This window comes from Callithrix jacchus, chromosome 22 (genome assembly GCF_049354715.1).
Source record: "Callithrix jacchus isolate 240 chromosome 22, calJac240_pri, whole genome shotgun sequence".
Taxonomy (NCBI): Eukaryota; Metazoa; Chordata; class Mammalia; order Primates; family Cebidae; genus Callithrix; species Callithrix jacchus.
Window position 1 is genome coordinate 19,072,622 of NC_133523.1, and position 22,284 is coordinate 19,094,905.

Here is a 22,284-nt window from a genome sequence, read left to right on the forward strand (position 1 = left end):
AACCCAGGAGGCGGAGGTTGTGGTGAGCAGAGATCGCGCCATTGCCCTCCAGCCTGGGTAACAAGAGCGAAACTCCGTCTCAAAAAAAAAAAAAAAGAGATGTTGCCCCTTCAAATTTGCAGACACCAGTATACAACAACATCGTGCCCACCGCCAGTGCTTCTATTTTAATGTAGCACTGGAAGTGTGTGGCACAAGAATTGGCCAAAAACATTTTTAAAAAGCCAATGGAATTGAAAAGAACTAAGTAAAAAGTTGCTGTTTGTGGATCGTATGATCTTATATAAAAAAACCATAAACAGTACATTAAAATTTGTCTAAACTAATAAATACGGTCAGTAACTTAAGAAAATATAAAATTAACATACAGGTTATAGTTCCATACACTTAAAATAATCTGATACAATAAAGAAAATAATTTTATAATTGCATTAAAATAATAAATTTCTGAGAACACATTTAACCAAGAAGATGAACAATCTTTATAATGAAATATACAAGATATTAATGAAAGAAATTAGAGAAGACAAAAGTAAATTTTAAAATATTTTCTGTTAGCTGGGTGCTGTGGCTCACACCTGTAATCCCAGCACTTTGGGAGGCCAAGGTGGGTGGATCACGAGGTCCAGAGTTTGAGACTAGACTGACCAACATGGTAAAACCCCGTCTCTACGAAAAATACAAAAATAAGCCAGGTGTGCTGGCGTCTGCCTGTAATCCTAGCTACTCAGAAGACTGAGGCAGGAGAATTGCTTGAATCTGGGAGGTGGAGGTTGCAACGAGCCAAGATCATGCCACTGCACTCCAGCCTGGATGATAGAGACTCCTCTCAAAAAAACAAAAGGTAAATAATTACTTTGAAAAACAATTAAAAATAAAATAAAAATATTTTATGTCAGCTGAATACAGTGGCTCAGACCTGCAATCCCAGCACTTCGGGAGGCCAAAGCAGGTGAATCACAACATCAGGAGATCAAGACCATCCTTGGCAACATGGTGAAACCCTGCCTCTACTAAAAATACAAAAATTAGCCAGGCATAGTAGAACATGCCTGTGATCCCTACTACTCAGGAGGCTGAGGAAGGAGACTCACTTTAATTCAGGAAGTGGAGGTTACAGTGAGCCAAAATTGCACCACTGCACTGCAGCCTGAGTTACTGAGCGAGAATATGTCTCAAAGAAAAAAACAATTATGTCTGTGGATTGAAAGATTATTGCTGGGCACAGTGGCTCATTCCTGTAATCTCAGCACTCTGGGAGGCCAAGGCTGGCATATCACCTGAGGTCATGAGTTTGAGACCAGCCTGACCGACATGGAGAAACCCCATCTAAAACAAAAACACAAAATTAGCTGGGAGTGGTGGCGCATGCCTGTAATCACAACTACTCAGGAGGCTGAGGCAGAAGAATGGCTTGAACCCAGGAGGGAGAAGTTGCAGTGACCCATATCATGCCACTGCACTCCAACCTGGGAAACAAGAGTGAAACTTCATCTCAAACAAAAACAAAAACAACAAAAAAAGAATAAATCTTGTTAAAGTGCCATAGTATCTAAAGTAATCTATACATTCAATAAACTTTCTATCAAAATTCCACTGGCATTTTTTTCCTAGTAATAGAAAATACAATTCTAAAATTTACAAGAAACTACAATAAATTTAAATAGCCTAAGCATTCTTGAGAAAAAAGAACAAAGCAGTGGGACATCATAATTTACCTTTTATAAAAATTTTTTTTTAAATATTTTTATTTTTTTGAGGTGGAGTTTTGCTCTTGTTGCCCAGGCTAGAGTGCAATGGCACAATCTTGGCTCACTGCAACCTCTGCCCTCCAGGTTCAAGTGATTCTCCTGCCTCAGCCTCCCGATTAGCTAGGACTACAGCCACATACCCATGCCCGTATAATTTCTGAATTTTTAGTAGAGATGGGGTTTCACCTTGTTAGTCAGAATGGTCTCGCTCTCCTGACTCAAGATCTGCCCTCCTTGGCCTCCCAAAGTGCTCAGATAACAGGCATAAAAGCCACCATGTTCAGCATAATTTTCAATTTCAAGCTATATTTTGACTATAATAATACAAACAGAATGGAATATGCAGAAAAAGTAATAAAGAAACCTCTAATGGAACAGAAAACACTAATCTCACACATTTCAGACATGACGCAAAAAGAGAAGTACTAGTTTAACAGTTTTTCAAAATTATGTAAATATTTGTGTGCCCCCCCAAAACAATAAAAAAGCAGATTGTACAGTCTTTACATGCCATGAAGAGGACTTTTGCTCTCACTGTAAATGAAGGAAGATCACCCCAAAAAAGTAGAATTTTTAGAGAATTTAAAAGCATAAGACAAAAGATGCTCCCATGTGAGAGAAAAATTTAACAAAATATTCAAGCTTCTCAAAAACAATTTGCTTTTCAACACAGCTTCCCAAATCACGTTGTAAAAACTGACTTTTTTTTAAAAACCTTGGGACCTCTCATCTGTGTTGTCTGTTGTAGTCACTTTCACCTACCTGTGGGTCTGGCCACCATCTCATGTCTCTTCATATTACAGGGCTCTTTTGTTTGCTCCAGACAGGTGATGGGGTTTTGCTTGGAGACAGCAGTATCTGCTTTATTAAAAATAAATAACATGAATCTTTCTTACCAAACTAGTACTGTGTTCAGTAAAAAGGATGTAATAGAATATTCTAGAAAATTAATCCCAAAATACTAATTATTGAGAGACATCTATAAATAGTTAGAAAAATTTTAAATTTGTAGGTCCTTAATTTTACTTCCTGGTACTCATGAATCAAAAACTGATGGTGGCAAATAGATTTTAAAATATGGACAATGATATTTTGTGCCACTAAATTTCAGGAATTAAAATTAATCTAGAGTAAAGGATACAGATCAGCTCAGGAATGTGGAAAGTTCAGGTCAAGATAAAACATGCTGAAGAAATTCTTTTCTACGTGAACAAATCATCAAGATTTTTTAAAAACAGGGATCAGAAACTCATTTATACAAAGCATAAATTACAAAAATAAAAAATTCACAGAAAAAGAGACATAAACTTCTAAGGTATGTTAAGAATTGTGTATTAAAGTTATACTCACCCAAGAAGACCAGGTTTCTGTAGTTCTCTAACATCACATTTCTATATAAATTCTGCTGAGCAGGGTTCAGGCATTGCCACTCCTCCAGAGAGAATTCTATGGCCACATCCCTAAATGTCAGTGTCTCCTGAAAAACACACAGACACACATATATTTACCAAATGGCCATGGGAAGAATTTTTTATTAAGAATTTTTTATTTGAATCAATTATTTGAAATGAGGGAATAGAGATAATTGGTTCTGACTTATAAAAATAACTGAAATTGGGGGGTGGGGAAGAAAAAAAAATAACTGAAATTATCCAGTAATTTTCAACACAGAAATATTCTCTAATGTATTCTCTTACTCTGAGGGAAGAGGATGGCATAAGATCCACATTACTAGTGCATATCTGATACTCCTCTGAATGATAAAATATATAATTAAGGATATAAACATAAAGTATACATTTTTAGTGCTATATTTACATCATAATGAGTTGTGTATATTTTTCAGACCAAAAAAAAACCATGTTGAGTTATAAGGTAACTCAAATTTAAATATGTACAATAAACTGGAGATTCTGTCATGAGAATTTTTTTTTTGTCCAGAAGATCTAGAATAAAGTCTGAGTTTTTAAAATTCTGACAAGATCTCTAGTAATGCCAATGTTTTTGACCCAAGAAGACTATCTTGTCAAACATTCAGTAAGTGAAAGGCAATGTTTTTCCCAATTTTTTCTGCCTATGAAGAAAGATAAGAGCCTTCATTTTCTGGCCGTGTGCAGTGGCTCATGCCTGTAATCCCAGCACTTTGGGAGGCCGAGGTGGGTGGATCACGAGGTCAAGAGATCGAGACCATCCTGGTCAACATGGTGAAACCCCGTCTCTACTAAAGATACATAAAATTAGCTGGGCATGGTGGCGCATGCCTGTAATCCCAGCTACTGAGGAGGCTGAGGCAGGAGAATTGTTTAAACCTGGGAGGTGGAGGCTGCAGTAAGCCGAGATCATGCCACTGCACTCCAGCCTGGTGACAGAGCAAGACTCTGTGTTAAAAAAAAAAAAAAAAAACTGAGAAAAACTGGCAGCTGCCAGATTAAATGTGATGATTTATGCATATTAGCTGCATAAAGACACTTAATAATGAAGAGAAAAATAATTAACTCTATAGTTTAAAAAAAAAAAGAGCTGTTTAACCAAGAAAATTATTAACATCAATTACCTAGAACAACATTTTTTTTTTAAGACGGAGTTTCGCTCTTGTTACCCAGGCTGGGGTGCAATGGCTCAATCTCGGCTCACCGCAACCTCTGCCTCCTGGGTTCAAGCAATTCTCCTGCCTCAGCCTCCTGAGTAGCTGGGACTACACGCATGCGCCACCATTCAAAGCTAATTTTTGTGTTTTTAGTAGAGACAGGGTTTTACCATGTTGACCAAGATAGTCTCGATCTCTTGACCTCGTGATCCGCCCACCTCAGCCTCTCAAAGTGCTGGGATTATAGGTGTGAGCCACCGCGCCCGGCCTCCTAGAACAATTTTTTATGATGTGCTGTTTCACACAGAAGAACACAGCATCACTGCTGAGATATTGCCCCTCAAAAAGTCAATTATAGACTGAATTTAATCAGAAAGAAAAATTAGTTTTATGTAAAGGTGAAGATATCTTCCATGTTCTATACTTTTTAACAATGATTTTAAGTAATCTTTCTTTAGCACCCTAGAAAGCAGGTATCTCTAAATAGTTTTTTTCAAAACATCCTGGGTAATAAATGCCATCCCATTTACATAAGCATTTTCTTAATCCTGTTCTGCACAGTGCTAATGAAGAACACAGATGAAACCTCAACATTACATCTTCTCCATCTTTACTAATGATCTCAGCTTTCCCCCAATAAGAATCATGAGTATCCACATCTTCCCATGTTCAAGAGCAACAAAAAGAACACTTTTAATATGGAAGATCATAAATTCATGGTAGGAATTCTGCATTGCATATAAGAAGCCATGATGTAGAGAAGTCTCTGGTACATAGGAAAGAAATATTTTTTAGAGACTCCTGACTATCACAACATTTTAAAAAGTACTTGAAACAAACTCATGGGGAGGAAAAACACAAGGAGAGAAGTAAAGCTTTGTGAGTCCTAAATGTCTGGCACTCCAGGAAGCAGAGTGGACACAGCTCTTGATCTGAGACATGTTTAGCTGAAAAGAAGCTATTTTTCCTCCTTCTCTGGAAAACCTTTTCAGAGAAAATGCTCTGGACAAGTAATACCCGTATCATGAGAAAATGCCCTTAAAGACTCAGCACTACCTGCTTACCTGCTAGTCTCACACCCACAGACAGAAGGACCAAGACCAAAAGGTCCACCCATTTCTCTCCTTTAAAATAGAAGAGATTCAGAAACAATTAGCTGAATGGAAATAAAAATATACATTCCTCTTTCCCTGTCCACAGGTGCCCTCCCTGCCACACACACCAGCAATTTCTGCTCCAGTAATGGAAATGTAAGCCACATTGCCCTGTCCCTACCAAAGTCAAACAGAATAGGCTCTGTGACCACCTTTCACTGCAAAGGTGACACTTAACTCTCAGGAATGTATCTTGAAGCCCTCACACTTGATTCTGACCTCACCTTAGAGTCATATGAGGCACTTAATTAAAATAACATGAATGCTTCCATCCAGAACAATAAACAAAACCAGTGAAAAGGGCACAAGTAAGATTTCTGCAAATTGACCATGACATCTGAATGAGAAGAGTGGGCTGATAAGCACTGCCTCTCAAGCTTTAATGAGCTTAAAACTTACTTGGTAATGTTGGTCCCACTCTGTGTAATTGAATCTACAGGTTTGGAAAAACACCATGAATGTGTGTTTCAAACAAGTCCCCTGCCAGTGCTAATGTTGCTCCCCCTGGGTTCATTATTAGCAGTAGAGAAAGTACACACAGCACAGATTCCTTACACTCAGCACTCTTGTCACAACATAAATACTTCTGATACAAATGAAGACAACCCATCTTTATCCTTAAGTTTCATAGTCTTTGCTGACTCTTTGAAGTTTTCAGAGGAAAGAGAAAGCAGCAATTTCTGAATAAGTCTGCATCTGAAAAACAACATGTACACACGTAATAATACAATGTTTATTAAGCAGGGACTATCTGCTCAAGAGTATGTTACAAAGCACCGTGCTGGGAATAACACATTATGTGATTTCATCCTCATAACACCCTGGAAATCGATACTAACAGTTCATTAATTCTCAGGATTGAGATAAAATGTCTGCCATTTCTATTTCTTTCTCTGTTTCTCTGTCATTGATTTTTTTTAAATGTATAGAATAAAAGTTAAATACTGACAGATGAGAGGAATATACAAAAGTTTATGTCATTTAGAGAGATTTTTATGTGTTTATATTTACTTTTTGTTACGTGTGGAGCAACTACTGGATCTGCAGGAATAGAACACAAGTTACTAAATGGAATGTTTCTCTAAGCAATGGTTTTAACACAAAATTTAAAAATTAAAATCCTAAAACATATATTTATTTTTCTCATTTACTTGCTTTTGGGTTTCTGAAAACTGTGACCACCAGCTCTAGAAAGGCAGCAGAATTCACAAGACAAAACTCTTATTTATGTGTTTATATTTTTAGACAAAATCTTGCTCTGTCATGGAGGCTGGAGTGCAATGGCATGATTTTCCATTTATTGAATGACCATATGAAATGGAAGCAATTAGTTTATCTGTTTGAGTCACCAGACCTCCTCTTTGTCTTTCACCCAAGTACCAGGAAACTGGAGAAACTCTCATGTTGGTACTGACTACAGCTCTCTGTTGTATGAGGGAAGAAAAAAACACACAGTTACTTCTTTCTCTTATACCGAGTCAGAAGCAGAGTTAATCACTGTTGTTAGCCTAACACAGTTCTGCCCTGGACACTCAAATATCTCAAAGATGCCTACGGTTCACTGAAACCCTAAGAGAGCGTTCTTCGTGACCTGGGGCTGATGGCCCAATGGTAAGCCAGGCTGGAGAGACCTGAGCTGATTCTAAATAGAAAATTAGGCCGGACGCAGTGGCTTAAGCCTGTAATCCCAGCATTTTGGGAGGCCGAGGGAGGTGAATCACGAGGTCAAGAGATCGAGACCATCCTGGTCAACATGGTGAAACCTCGCCTCTACTAAAAAATACAAAAAATTAGCTGGGCATGGTGGCGCGTGCCTGTAATCCCAGCTACTCAGGAGGCTGAGGCAGGAGAATTGCTTGAACCCAGGAGGCGGAGGTTGCGGTGAGCCGAGATCGCGCCATTGCGCTCCAGCCTGGGTAACAAGAGTGAAACTCTGTCTCAAAAAAAAAAGAAAAGAAAATTGAACTGCTCTGGTGGAGCTCTAGGACCTGGATCACCTATCCTGATTCATTAGCTTTTAGGTAAGAGGAAGGACATTCTACTCCAACATCATAGTTTACAGGTAGATATAGTTGTGGTCATAGTTCTGGATACTTTGTGGCCTTGATCTCTCACTCTTAAGATGCTTGTTTGAACTTAAAGATTCTGTCATCACTCTATACCTGGAGACTTTTTTTTTTTTTTTTTTGAGACAGAGTTTTGCTGTTGTTACCCAGGCTGGAGTGCAATGGTGCGATCTCGGCTCACCGCAACCTCCGCCTCCTGGGTTCAGGCAATTCTCCTGCCTCAGCCTCCTGAGTAGCTGGGATTATGGGCACGCGCCACCATAACCAGCTATTTTTTTTGTATTTTTAGTAGAGATGGGATTTCACCATGTTGACCAGGATGGTCTCAATCGCTTGACCTTGTGATCCACCTGCCTCGGCCTCCCAAAGTGCTGGGATTACAGGCTTGAGCCACCACGCCTGGCTACCTGGAGACTTTCACATAACTGTAGCAGGTCACTGAACAAGATCTGAAAAACTCAAAAAGCCACACTCTCAAAGGGGAATTTTAGATGCGTATGTTGGCAGACAATGCCTCCTGTTAGTTTTCTGTATATTCTCAATCCAAAATCTAGTCCTGTCTTGTGAATCCCAGGCAGATTCTAGATGGGATCACCCGGTTTGCATCCTTGGGTGTTACAGCAAACAGAGTACAATCAAAATAGAAATCTCTTAGAGGCTGCTCTAGTAAAGCTGAGGCTACATGAATATAAGTAGAGAGTTCACTTAGGCCAAACATGAGGATTGTAACCCTGAAGCAAAGATACATCCTCCAAAGACTAAACAACAACAGCAACAAAAGAGAATCCCTGAATAGGCCAATAACAAGCTCCAAAATTCAATTAGCAATAAATAGCCTAACAACCAAAAAAAGTACAAATTTACAGCTGAATTCTACCTGATGTACAAAGAGCTGGTACCACTTCTACCAAAATTATTTCAAAATACTGAGTAAAAGGGACTTTTTCAATTCATTACATAAGAATAGCATCATTCTGATACCAAAACCTGGCAGAGATAACACACAACATAAAAAGCTTCAGGCCAATATCCAAGATAAACACTGAAGACAATATTCTCCAAAAAAAAAAAAAAAAAAAATACTGGTAGATCAAATACAGGAGCACCCCCAAAACCTAACTCAGTGTGATCAAGTAGGTTATATCTCTGGGATGCAAGGTTGTTTCATATACAATTGATAAATGTTATTCATCACATAAACAGAACAAAAGACAAAAGCTGCAAGACTATCTCAATAGATGCCACAAAAGCTTTCAAAAATATTTAACATCTTTCATGTTTAAAACCATCAGAGGCCAGGCATGGTGGCTCACGCCTATAATCCCAGTACTTTGGGAGGCCGAGGCGGGTGGATCACAAGGTCAAGAGATTGAGACCATCCTGGTCAACATGGTGAAACCCCATCTCTACTGAAAATACAAAAATTAGCAGGGCGTAGTGCATGCGCCTGTAATCCCAGCTACTGGGGAGGCTGAGGCAGAATTGCTTGAACCCGGGAGGAGGAGGTTGCAGTGAGCCGAGATTGTGCCACTGCACTCCAGCCTGGCACCTGGCAACAGAGTGAGACTGTCTCAGAAAAAAAAAAGCAAAAAGAAAAACAAAACAAAAAAAACCTCCTTTTGCAAGCTCAATATTAGCCTTAGCTGTTAGTCACTGGGCTTGATTCAATTTCCATGTTAGTTACTCACTTGGTTTTTGAAACAACTTGTTTGAAAAATTCAGCAAAATTGCTCAAACACAGTGTTCAAATAAGGGAAGGAAATTTTAAAGTACTTACTTTTTTTTTTTTAAGACGGAGTTTTGCTCTTGTTACCCAGGCTGGAGTGCAATGGCGCGATCTTGGCTCACCGCAACCTCCGCCTCCTGGGTTCAGGCAATTCTCCTGCCTCAGCCTCCTGAGTAGCTGGGATTACAGGCACGCACCACCATGCCCAGCTAATTTTTTGTATTTTTAGTAGAGACAGGGTTTCACCATTTTGACCAGGATGGTCTTGATCTCTTGACCTCGTGATCCACCCGCCTCGGCCTCCCAAAGTGCTGAGATTACAGGCTTGAGCCACCGCGCCCGGATAAAGTATTTACATTTTATACCTCAGTAAGAAAAGCAAAAGTATCTATTCCTATTAGACAATATGTTATTTTACTGTTTTTATTAAAAATCATTTGGTACACAATTAGTCATACGGAAATACTTCTAGGTGGTACCAAGTTTCATCTCATAAAATTTAGCATGAAACTCAGAAATCATGATAACAGGATTTGAACAGATATATTCACTGTCACAAATTTACCCTGCAGAAAGAAAGTGATATTTTCATGAATCTATGTAACTCACCAATTATCTACCACATTTTCTCATGAAAATGTATTAATTTTCCACAGCCAAAAAAGAATAGAGATTTCCCTGTTCTTTTCCTCAGTAGCTAGCATTCTAAAAACTAAGCCTTGGAATTCTGTTTGAACTCATCCAGCCATTAAAAAAAAAATCACCTCCAGGAAAGAAAAAGGTAAATGAGAATTTTTTTTTTCTTTCTTTTTTTGTTTTTTTACAGTGAGCTGAGTGAGTTTTTCATGCAGGCAGGTAAATGAGAATTTTTAACAAATAAAATATATAATTAGACCTCTTTTTTCTAAAACCCACCTCTTTGATGCCCTCTGTAAATATTTTCCTAACAGCTGGCCGTGGTGGCTCATGCCTGTAATCCCAGCACTTTGAGAGGCCCAGGCAGGCAGATTATCCCAGGTCAGGAGATCAAGAGCAGCCTAGCCAACATGGTGAAACCCCATCTTTACTAAAAAAGAAATAAAAGTAAAAATAAATAAATAAATATATAAATTAGCCGGTCATGGTGGTTCATGCCTGTAATCCCAGCTACTCAGGAGGCTGAGGCAGTAGAATCAATTGAACCTGAGAGATGGAGATTGCAGTGAACTGAGATCTTGCCACTGTACTTCAGCCTGGCAACAAAAGTGAAACTGTCTAAAAAAAAAATTCTACCTTTCAAGACCTACTAAATGAAATTTACAGCTAAAAAACTGAGGTCAGAATCAGTAAACAAATATTTTCAAGGTGAAAAACCCAGGGTGACAAACCCAGGCAGTGCTGATTAAAAAACAGATGTGCCTGACTTATGTTTCAAGTCAGGCCATTCAATCACTTGAGAGATTCTTCCACTCACTCCTGCTCACTTATGTGCTCAAGAACCACACATTCAGGAGACACTGCATTATGCCCCAGTGACTGTGTCAGGGGCATTTTACTTCACAAGTTCTTACGCCATCTGACTGGAGTCCCTTTTTTGTTTGTTGGTTTGGCCTTTTGGGATACTATTTTTCTTACATCATATTTATTTCATTATCTGTCTGATAATAAAATAAATTCTCTACCCTTAGAGAATCCAGGGGGCAGAGATTATTTCTGTGTTTTCCCCTCAGTACCAGTATCTGATTGGCTGACCAGCAATGTGTGCCCAAGAAGTAAAAGCTGGGTTTTGTGTAGATAATTTTAATGTCTCAGGGGTTACCTTCTCAAAAAAAAGGAGTACACCAGAAGATTCCTCTGAGCCCCAGGGCATCCACTTGCTTCCTTGAGAGGAAACATTTTATACCTCAGGTCATCCTATGGGAGAAAATAACCCAGAAGCTGATATTCCCTAGACACTTTAGCTGACATAACCATGGTGGATATCTTGGTTTATCCCAGACAGTACTGAAACCCAGGACCAGAAAAAAACTAAAGGATGGCTGAGGACACATCACCTCATAGAGATTCCAAAGTATAACCTGGACCCAAAACATTCTAACAAGATCTCTGTGCCTAGAGAGGATGTAAGGAGAAGAGGCACAAAGAGCTTTTACAATACAGCGTCAGGGGATTATTCTTTGCTTTCTTCTCATGGGTAATATTTATAAACAGATAACAAACCTTTTTAAAACCATCATTTAATGCTTTGCCAAAAATAATTAATTAAAATACGATATAGAAAAGTACACTAAGAGACAAAGAGCTGATAATATAAATTAGGGAGGAGAAGCTGGCATTTGGGAATGCCAGATTAAACTGGAAATTTAGTATCTTACTGCGAGCCAGAGTGAGGCTGGAGAAATGAGGGATAGAGGTTAGACTTAAGACACTGCTTAGGACACAGGTGCAAAATGCAACAGAAAAGCAGTTTCCCATGGAGTGTGAAAATAATTAAGTGGCAATTAGACTGAGGTGTCTCTAGTCCCTGGATTCCTGCTTAAAAAAAATCTAACTGGGGTGCATGTTTTAGTGAATAACTGCATTGAGAGAAATAAAATTCAGCCTTAACCAACTATAAACTCCCAATTAACCTCTGATTACATAATCGGGACATTTTCACCTTTATTGTACAAATGAAGAAACTCCGTAACTGTACCTAACCAGTTACTGAATTTGGTTTGCGTCATAACGCAGTTTATAAAACTCTTTCCTTCAAGCCCCGTCTATGAACCACAAATTACAAACGACAGCTGGTTGCTCGAACATTTTTGAATCACTCTTTGATTAAATTATTTAATGTTTTCAGGGTGACTCCCATACATTAACAGAAGAAAAGAGGAACTGGGAACCCCACAGACCAAAACTCTTCACACTCATGGAACCCACACCCGGAGTCAGGATTCTCCCCTGAGTACCCTCGTGTGGTCCCTGCACAATCCGGAAGAGACGCGATGCTGCGGGTGCAGAGCTGCTCAGAGATGACTCCAGACCAGGGCATAGTCAGTGTACAGGGAAGAGACAGTACACCAGGAACGGCTGTAAGCACAGCCGCCATCTTATGGTTGAAGGGGACTGAGGCCGAGCTGGGCAAAGAGAACTCGGGGCACAGATTGTGGAGCTGACTGCGGGGAGGCCTGAGTCCTGCCACAGCCACTTCCCATCGGTTCCAACCAACCCCTTCCTTTCTCTCGGAATGTCGGACTGGCATGCTCACCATTTCTGAACTTCCAGGGGGTCCTGGCGTTGGAGCTGTGGATCGCCCAATAGCTGCAGGTCACAGGGCCATAGAGGCTGGGCTTCTAGGAGCAGAAGACACAGAGAGGAGAAAACCAGACCCGGAGCCCCGGCTGCAGCAAGAGACAAAGGCCCCGCCACATCCCGGAAGCCTTCCTGTCTGCTCCAGCTGCTTGCCTGATTGGATGAGTCCCAGCCCAGCGTCGCTGATTGGATAACGTTTAAAACCCCACCTTCTCAGGCCCTGAGTGACAAGATATCAGATTCTAGGCTGAGTGAAGGAAACTGACAGCCTAGGCTGCAGCCTTTTCAGGCAGGCGCTTTCCCCGAGCTGAGCCCGGCCCACCACCGAAAGTATTAGCCTTTAAACTTGTGTGTAAAGTCATATGCATTTTAAAATAATATTTTGTATGGCTATTCACAATGAAAAGGATATAACAATTATTTTTAAATTTCAGCTTTTTTACCTTCCTGACTTCTGGTCTTTGAGCAGGCAAACAGGTTTTAGAAAGGGGGCAGTCCTGTACAGAAAGTAAATACTATCTCTCCAGTAAAAAATAAAAAAAGAAAGGAGGCAATCCTATGAAATAAAATAAGAGCCACGGCCGGGCGTGGTGGCTCACGCCTGTAATCCAAGCACTTTGGAGGCCAAGGTGGGCGGATCACCTGAGGTCGGGAGTTCAAGACCCGCCTGACCAACATGGTGAAACCCCGCCTTTAAAAAAAAAAAAATGAGAGCCACATATGAATTTTAAATTTTCTAGTATCCAAACTTAAAAAAAAAAAAAGGATTACAGGAGCCAGCCACCACACCTAGTCCAGATACAATAGTATTAAGCAAAGCTAACTAAATTGACAGAATTTCTTTTGTAATTGAGATTGATAACAATCAGATTCACTGAGAGTGAAAAAAATGTGTTGACTATTATAAAATCATTGGCTAGGTTATGCACCTGATAATAGAACCTCATGTATTAAGGTTGAATTGATTGTAACAACGTAATCAACCCAATATGTCCATAATATTATCATTTTAATGTGTGAGATATATAATTATTAATAAAGTATATAAATATTTGGAACTAAATCTTTGAAACTAACTCTGTATTTTACTTTTCTAGCACATGGCAGTTCAGACCAGCCACATTCCAGGCACTCAGGAGCCACACATGGCCAAAAACTGCCACATTGAACTGCAGCTCCGATGTCAGGGGAGTGAAGGGTCAGAGAAAACCTTCTGCCAGAGGTGAAGGAAGAGCCTCTCCCTACCAACATCTCTCTTCAGTTCTGAGGGTGGAACATGTAGTGACCACAGAAAGAGCAGGGGGCAGCAAGAATAAAATAATTGCAAGGAGACCACTGCTGGCCACCTGTTGCCCAGTTTTTTTCCAGAGACCAGACAGTGAACAAAGGATGCTGAGGCCACGGAAGAATTAAACTCTTGTGTCTTCTGTTCTGTCCATACTCTTGACCGCCAATGTTTAGAAATGCAGAAAACAGATTAAAGGCAAACTTACTTTGCTATTTGGCCTTGGCCCTAATGGTCAAGCTGTGGATATCTGTTTTCATCTGTAGCATAGGGGACTATGTAAGTATAAATGCCAATCACACGCATAGATGTCTGCCTGTATTCTGCATTATTCAGCGTTCTCTTACAAGACATCCTACTTTAATTCAGGAGAAAACATCAGTACCTAGAGGGTGTCCATTGTTAGAAGGTAACTAATAATCTTTCATTGAATCCTGGCATCTTTTCTGCACTGGCTGCATGTATTAGTTAGCTATGGAAGTATAACAAATCATCCAAAACTGATTAGTTCATAGTTGAGATAGTCAGCCATTCAGGCTGAGCTGAGTGGGGCAATTCTTCTTGTCTCAGCTGAGCTCCTTGAGACATGTATTATCAGCTGCTTGTTGATTAGCCAGCTGTGCTTCTGGGGGTAATCTCCCGCTTCTGGGGCTGTCAACAGGGGCACCTTGCTTCTTCTCCCCATGGTATCTTATTTTCCAGCTGGATAACATGGGTTTTATTCACGGAGATGGCAGCATTCTGAAAGAAAAACAAGCATTCAAGACCATTTGAGCCTGGACCTTAAACTAGTCCACTGTCATGTTCATAGTTTTCTAGTGCCCTAAGCAAATAAGGCCAGCCAGATCTAGGGTTTGGAAAACAGATTCTGGATCTTGATCGAAACAGCTTTAAAAGCACCTGGCAATGGCATGGATACAGGAGTGATGAAAAATGGTCACCATTTTGCAATCAGTATCATTCTACCTTAGAACTCTTCCACATCAGGAAACTTGTGCAAAGACCCACAGATACTAAGTGTCTGGGCTGAGGCTCAGGGTTAACTCTGACCCCAAAGCCCGTGCACCTCCATACATAACACTACTAAAGTGGCTGCCCTGCCCTAGACCCTTGACATCCTGGAGAGTGACATTTCTACAGAAGAAGCCAGATTCCTTTCAGATTTGTGTTCATGTAGTACTGTTTATCATTGGAAATGATCATCTCAAGAAATTGCAGAAACACAACGTGGCTCACATCTGTATTTAGAGCACTTTGGTAGCCTGAGATGGGAGAATTAGGTGAGCTCAGAAGTTCTAGTGCCACCTGGACACCATAAAATGCTGTTTCCATGAAAAATAAATAAATAGCCAGCCATGGTGGTGCATGCCTATAATCCAAGCTACTTAGGTGGCAGAAGCAGGGGGATTGCTCGAGCTTGAAAGGTCAAGCCTGCAGTGAGCCATGTTTCATCACACCACTGCAATCAAGACTGGCTAATGCAGTGAGACCCTGTCTCAAAAAAAGAAAAGAAATTGAAGAAGAATTTTTTTTTTTTTTTTTAGACAGAGTTTCACTCTTGTTTCCCAGGCTGGAGTGCAATGGTGTGATCTCGGCTCACTGCAACCTCCATCTCCTGGGTTCAAGCAATTCTCCTGCCTCAGCCTCCCGAGTAGCTGGGACTACAGGCATGCACCACCATGTCCAGCTAATTTTTATATTTTTAGTAGAGACGGGGTTTCACCATGTTGACCAGGATGGTCTCGATCTCTTGACCTCGTGATCCACCCACCTCAGCCTCCCAAAGTGCTGGGATTATAAGCATGAGCCACCGTGCCCGGCCAGAAGAAGAAGTTTTTAAAGATATAGAATAATAGCTGAGGGATGAGTTTAAAAAATCGAGGCCTAACAACAGGTTATTCATTTTTCATTATAGAAAATAATTTGAGGCTGGGCGTGGTGGCTCACACCTGTAATCCCAGCACTTTGGGAGACTGAGGTGGGCAGATTACAAGGTCAAGAGATCGAGACCATCCTGGCCATGGTGAAACCCTGTCTCTACTACAAAAATTAGCCAGGCGTGGTGGCATGCGCCTGTGATCCCAGCTACTCGGGAGGCTGAGGTTGAAGAATCGTTTGAACCTGGGACACAAAGGTTGCAGTGAGCTGAGATTGCGCCACTGCACTCCAGCCTGACTACAGAGCAAGACTCCATCTCAAAAAAAAAAAAAAAAGAAAAAGAAAAGAAAAGAATTTGAAAACTTTTAAAAGAAAAAAACTACCCCCCTCAAGATGGTATCTTGCTCTGTTGCCCAGGCTGCAGTGCTATGGCCTGATCTCAACTAACTGCAACCTCTGCCTCCCGGGTTTCAGCAATTCTGTTGCCTCAGCCTCCTGCAGAGCAGCTGGGATTACATGCCTGGTTTTTTTGTTTGTTTGTTTTTGTATTTTTGGTAGAGACAAGCTTTCACCATATTGGCCAGGCTGGTCTGGAGCTCCTGACGTTGTGATCCACCTGCCTCAGCCTCCCAAACTGCTGGGATTACAGGCGTGAGCCACCACACCCAGCCTAAAAGAAAAAAAAAAAAAAAAAACTTTAGAAATAGCTGGGCACAGTGGCTCACGCCTGTAATCCGAGCACTTTTGGAGGCTGAGGCAAGCAGATCACAAGGTCAGGAAATTGAGACCATCCTGGCTAACATGATGAAACCCCATCTCTACTAAAATACAAAAATTAGCTGGGTGTGGTGTTGCGTGCCTTTAGTTCCAGCTACTTGGGAGGCTGAGGCAGGGTTCAATCACTTGAACCTGGGAGGTGGAGGTTGAACTGAGCCAAGATCTTGCCACTGCGACAACCTGGTGACAGAGCAGGACACAGTCTGGAAATTAAAAAAAGAAAAAACTTCATAGAAATTAAATTTAACAGAGTTTATTTGAGCATAGAACAATTTGAAAATTGGGCAGCCCATGAATTCAGAGCAGACTCAGAGAGACTCCAGCATAGCCACATGATGAAGACAGATTTGACAGTGAAAGCAAAGGTACACACAGAAAATGAAAATGAGGTACAGAAACAGCCCGATAGACTACAGCCTTGAATCTGTCTTATTTGAATGTGGTTTGAACAGTTCATGTGATTTTATTAACACAGTGGTTTGTACAATAATAAGTTACAGTCTATTTATAGATAGGGTAAGGTTTCAGTTTACTATGTACAAAAAAAAAACAACTATTGACCAAAATTGAACAGAAAAGGGGACAGCTTTAGGCTATAATTAATTTAACAATTTCTTTTTTTTGGTCATCTCAATTTTTAAAGATAGACCAAAACTTTATACATTAATATTACACTGTCACCATAAAAAAAGTGCTTATGTAGTCTCAAATCCCACTGTAAAACAGCAGAACTATGGATTTTGTAGAGTGGAAACAAAGACTTCTGTTTATAATTTTTTTTTGTTGTTAATCAATGAGAGCTTGTTATGTTGCTCAGGTTGGCCTTGAACTCATAGCCTCGCCTCCTCAAGCGCCAGGACAACTGGCCGGAGCCACCGCGGCCCCCTATAATTTTTTTTAAAGGGTTACAGTAGAGGAGACCTCCTTGTGTTCAAATCTTCTTTTCTCTTTTCAAAAAGAAAGAAAGAGGCCGGGGGCGGTGGCTCACGCCTATAATCCCAGCACTTTGGGAGGCTGAGGCGGGTGGATCAAGAGATCGAGACCATCCTGGTCAACATGGTGAAACCCCATCTCTACTAAAGATACAAAAAATTAGCTGGGCATGGTGGCGCGTGCCTGTAATCCCAGCTACTCAGGAGACTGAGGCAGGAGAATTGCTTGAACCAGCTTGGGTAACAAGAGCGAAACTCCGTCTCCAAAAAAAAAGAGAAAGAAAGAAAAAGAAAAGAAGGAAGGAAGGAAGGATGGAAGAAAGAGATAAACTAGTTTGCTTTAGGATCTATCTATTTTCTTAAAAATTTAGTTTGATTATGTCACATTTAGCATGGGTGACTTCATTTTAGTTTTGTTTATTCTGTTTGGGCCTCGTGCACAATATCAGTCCAGAATGATGGCCTCCAATTTTGTCTTAAAAACTCTCAAATTTGGTTAGGCTCTCAAATAGGTCATAGTGTGACCAAAACTCAGGGTCTTAGTACATCTCCCAGTTTCCAAAGTTTTCAGTTTTTGTTCTTATCAGATAATTCATAGGTTATGTAGAGTAGCTTGCACAGCCTACATATATATATATACTTTTTTATTTTTGAGATTGAGTTTTGCTTTTGTTGCCTACGCTGGAGGCTGAAGTGCAGTGATGCAATCTTGGCTCACTGCAACCTCTGCCTCCCAGGTTCAAGCGATTCATCTGTCTCAGTTTTTTGAGTGTCTGAGATTACAGGTGCGTGCCACCCTACCTGGCTAATTTTTTGTATTTTTAGTAGAAACAGGGTTTCACTATGTTGGTCAGGCTGGTCTTGAACTCCTGATCTCAGGCGATCTGCCCGCCTCAGCCTCCTCAAATGCTGGGATTACAGGCATGAGCCAAGGTGCTCAAAATGTTTTTTTTCAAAGCTCTTTAAAAAAATAACGGAGTCGGGCATGGTGGCATGTGCCTGTAGTCCCAGCTACTCGGGAGGCTGAGGTGGGAAGATCGCTCCTGAATCCAGGAGTTCTGGGCTGTAGTGCGCTATGCCGATCGGGTGTCTGCACTAAGTTCGGCATCAATATGGTGACCTCCTGGGAGCAGGGGACCACCAGGTTGCCCAAGGAGGAGTGAACCGGCCCAGGTCGGAAATGGAGCAGGTCACAACTCCCATGCTGATCAGTAGTGGGATCGTGCCTGTGAATAGTCACTGGACTCCAGCCTGGGCAACATAGCAAGATCCTGTCTCTTAAAAAATTAATAATAATAATAATAATAATAATAACAATAATAGAAACGTGTCAAAGGAATGAATTCTAACATTGTTGTTACCTGCTTTCTCGAGTGCACAGGAGTGCAGTCACCACTCAAGAAAACAGATAACAACAATATTAGTCGTTACTCAAAAACAAAAAAGTTTTCTCGTGCGAAAAGTTGAATGTTGTATCAGTAGCTAAAAGGCTATTAGAAAATACGTTTTGCTCATGGAACATTTCTGAAAAAGTCTCCAATAATAAAGATACTTATTTCACTAGACAAGTTATAAAACTGTTCAATACAGTATTACAGATACGGTCATTTTTGTTGTTGTTGTTGTTGAGATGGAGTTTCACTCTGTCACCCAGGCTGGAGTATAGTGGTACAATCTCAACTCAGCACAACCCCACTTCCCGGGTTCAAGCCACTCTCCTGTCTCAGCCTCCCAAGTAGCCAAGATTACAGGCACCTGCCACCACACCCAACTAATTTTTGTATTTTTAGTAGAGACGAGGTGTCACCATGTTGGCCTTGAACTCCTGACCTCAGGTTATCCACCTGCCTTGGCCTCCCAAAGGATTACAGGAGTGAGCCATCATACCTAGCCCAGATACAGTAGTATTAAGCAAAGCTAACTAAATTGACTGGATTTCTTTTGTAACTGAGATTGATAACAATCAGATTCACTGAGAGTAAAAAGAAAAATTGTTGACTATTACATTGTTACAATCAAGTCATTGGATGGCTTTTGCACCTGATGATGGAACCTCATGTATCTTCTACTACTAAAGTCTAATGTGATTATGTGCAGCCAAGCTTCAGCGCATTATAGCAAAGCATATTTTTACCAGGTAAAGAATATATATATATATATATACTTGGAGATGGAGTTTCGCTCTTGTTACCCAGGCTGGAGTGCAATGGCACGATCTCGGCTCACCGCAACCTCCGCCTTCTGGGTTCAAGCAATTCTCCTGCCTCAGCATCCTGAGTAGCTGGGATTACAGGCGTGCGCCACATGCCCAGCTAATTTTTGTATTTTTAGTAGAGACGGGGTTTCATATTGTTGACCAGGATGGTCTCCATCTCTTGACCTCGTGATCCACCCGCCTCACCCTCCCAAAGTGCTGGGATTATAGGCGTGAGCCACCGCGCCTGGCCTAAGAATATATATATATTTTTAAGATGGGGTTTCACCATGTTGATCAGGCTGGTCTTGAACTCCCGACCTCAGGTGATCCACCCGCCTTGGCCTCCAAAGTGCTTGGATTACAGGCATGAGCCACCATGCCTGGCCAGGTAAAGAATATTTTTAATGGTCTACTGACTGAGGACAGTAAAACCCTCTATAATCTATAATCCAGAGATTGAGGTGGCTTGCCATCTACACCGCAGTAAGATTTCAGGACCTTGAACCTTGGGTTGATAATCTCACCACTCAGAAGGGCCCCTTCAAACATTTGCAATTGTATACCCATTGCAGATCTTAAGGTGAAGCTAATCAGTAAAGTTTCTTCGCATAAGCAGATAGCAACATTGATATAGTTTGTTTTTGTTTTGTTTTATTTTGTTTTTTTGAGACAGAGTCTTGCTCTGTAACCCGGACTGAAGTGCAGTGACATGGTCATAGCTCACTGCAACCTCCTCCTCCCAGGTTCAAGGGATTCTTCTGCCTCATCCTGCTGAGTAGCTGGGACTACAGGTGCACGTCACCACACCCAGGTAATATTTGTGTGTGTATATATATATATTTTGAGATGGAGTTTTGCTCGTTACCCAGGCTGAAGTGCAATGGCATGATCTCGGCTCACCACAACCTCCACCTCCTGGGTTCGAGTGATTCTCCTGCCAATATTTGTATTATTAACAGAGACAGGGTTTAACCATATTGGCCAGGCCAATCTCAAACTCCTCACGTCATGATTTGCCCACGTTGGTCTACCAAAGTTCTGGGATTACAGGCATGAGCCACTGCACCTGTCTCGGTTACAATTCCATATACAGACGATTTTGGCCAGGCGCAGTGGCTCACAACTGTAATCCTAGCACTTTGAGAGGCCAAGGCAGGCATGTACCTGAGGTCCTGTGCAGTCACCACAGGAGTGCAGGAGCACAGTCACCACTCAAGAAAACAGATAACCACAGCCAGAAAAAAATAGCAAAATAAGTTTGCTTTTTTTTTTTTTTTTTTTTAAGACAGGGTTTAACCATGTTGGCCAGGCTGATCTTGAACTCCTGACCTCAGGTGATCCACCCATCTTGGCCTCCCAAAGTGCTGAGATTACAGGCATGAGACACCACGCCGGGCCGGCAAAATAAATTTGCCTTTAATCTATTTTCTCCATATCTAAATATAAGAGTTTAAGAGTGTGGGCAGAACTGAAGACACGGAGTTTTTTTTTTTTACTCCTGTGATGCCATCATCCTTTGTTCACTGCCTGATCTCTGAAAGAAAGGTGCCCAACAGGCGGTAAGCAGTGGTTTACCTGTGGTATTTTATTCCTGCTGCCCTCAGCTCTTTCTATGGCCACTATCTGTTCCACCCTCGGAACTGAAGAGAGTTATTGGTAGGGCGAGGTTCTTCCTTCACCTCTGGCCCTTCCACACATCAGAGCTGCCACGTGTGGATTCTGGGTGCCAGGAATGAGCCTGGTCTGAACTGCAATGTTCTAAAAAGGTAAAATATAGAGTTAGTTTCAAAATTTAATTGCAAATATTTATATACTTCATTAATAATTACATATTCCTCATACATTGAAATGACATTTTGGACATACTGGGTTAATTACATTGTTACAAGCAACTGAACCTGTTCCTTGTTTCTTTCTCAAGTTTGGCTACTAGAAAATTCAAATTTCACTTGTGGCTCACATTTTATTTCAGAAAATTCCCTCCTTTTTAAAATCCCAGGCTTCCTGCTTAAAGGACCATAAGCCAGGAAGGTAAAAAAGCTAAACCTTTGTTTTCTTTTAGACACAGTATTGCTGTCGCCCAGCTGAAGTGCAGTGGTGTGATCTTAGCTCACTGCAACCTCCACCTCCAGGGTTCAAGCGATTCTCCTGCCTTAGCCTCCTCCTGAGTGGAGGCAAACACCGCTCCGCCCAGCTAATTCCATCTTGACCAGGCTGGTCTTTAACTCCTGACGTCATTATCCACCCACCTCGGCCTTTCAGAGTACTGGGATTACAGTAGTGAGCCGCCACGCCCGGCCACAATATAATGTTATTTACAAATGCATATGACCTTATACACAAGGTTGAATGCAAGTATTCTCTAGGGTGGGCCCGGCTCAGCTCAGGAAATACGCCTTGCTGAGAAGGCTGCAGCCTAGGCTGGCACTCTTTCTGTATTCAGCCCATCATCTAATCACAGATTCAGCCCATCTAATCTCACAGCCTGAGAGGGTGGAATTTAAACGTTATTCAGGCCAGGTGCAGTGTAATCCCAGGACTTTGGGAGGCTGAGGCAGGCGGATCACCTGAGGTCGAAAGATTGACACCAGCCTGACCAACATGGAGAAATCCCATCTCTACTAAAAATACAAAAATTAGCCCAGCGTGGTTGTG

The 22,284-nt window shown here is 41.2% G+C and overlaps 2 protein-coding genes across 4 annotated transcripts in view; one reads left to right on the plus strand and one right to left on the minus strand.

Moving 5' to 3' along the window:
- The window catches only part of LOC103789844 (uncharacterized), an 83,652-nt gene extending 70,029 nt beyond the window's left edge, over positions 1 to 13,623 (plus strand). The window contains exon 6 of the mRNA XM_008987621.5: positions 12,109 to 13,623. The gene's annotated coding sequence lies outside the window, so the exon portion shown is untranslated. The remainder of the gene's footprint in view (positions 1 to 12,108) is intronic.
- The window catches only part of LOC103789847 (uncharacterized), an 86,888-nt gene that overhangs the window by 9,784 nt on the left and 54,820 nt on the right, over positions 1 to 22,284 (minus strand). The window contains exons 1-3 of one of the 3 annotated variants that reach the window (XR_013531309.1): positions 12,517 to 12,663; positions 3,102 to 3,228; positions 2,514 to 2,609 (exon numbers count right to left, since the gene is read on the minus strand). The exons of 1 other annotated variant lie outside the window; for it this stretch is intronic. The gene's annotated coding sequence lies outside the window, so the exon portion shown is untranslated. Of the gene's footprint in view, positions 1 to 2,513; positions 2,613 to 3,101; positions 3,229 to 12,516; positions 12,664 to 22,284 lie in introns of those variants that run through there. One more of the 3 variants, XR_013531308.1, reaches the window with a different exon arrangement.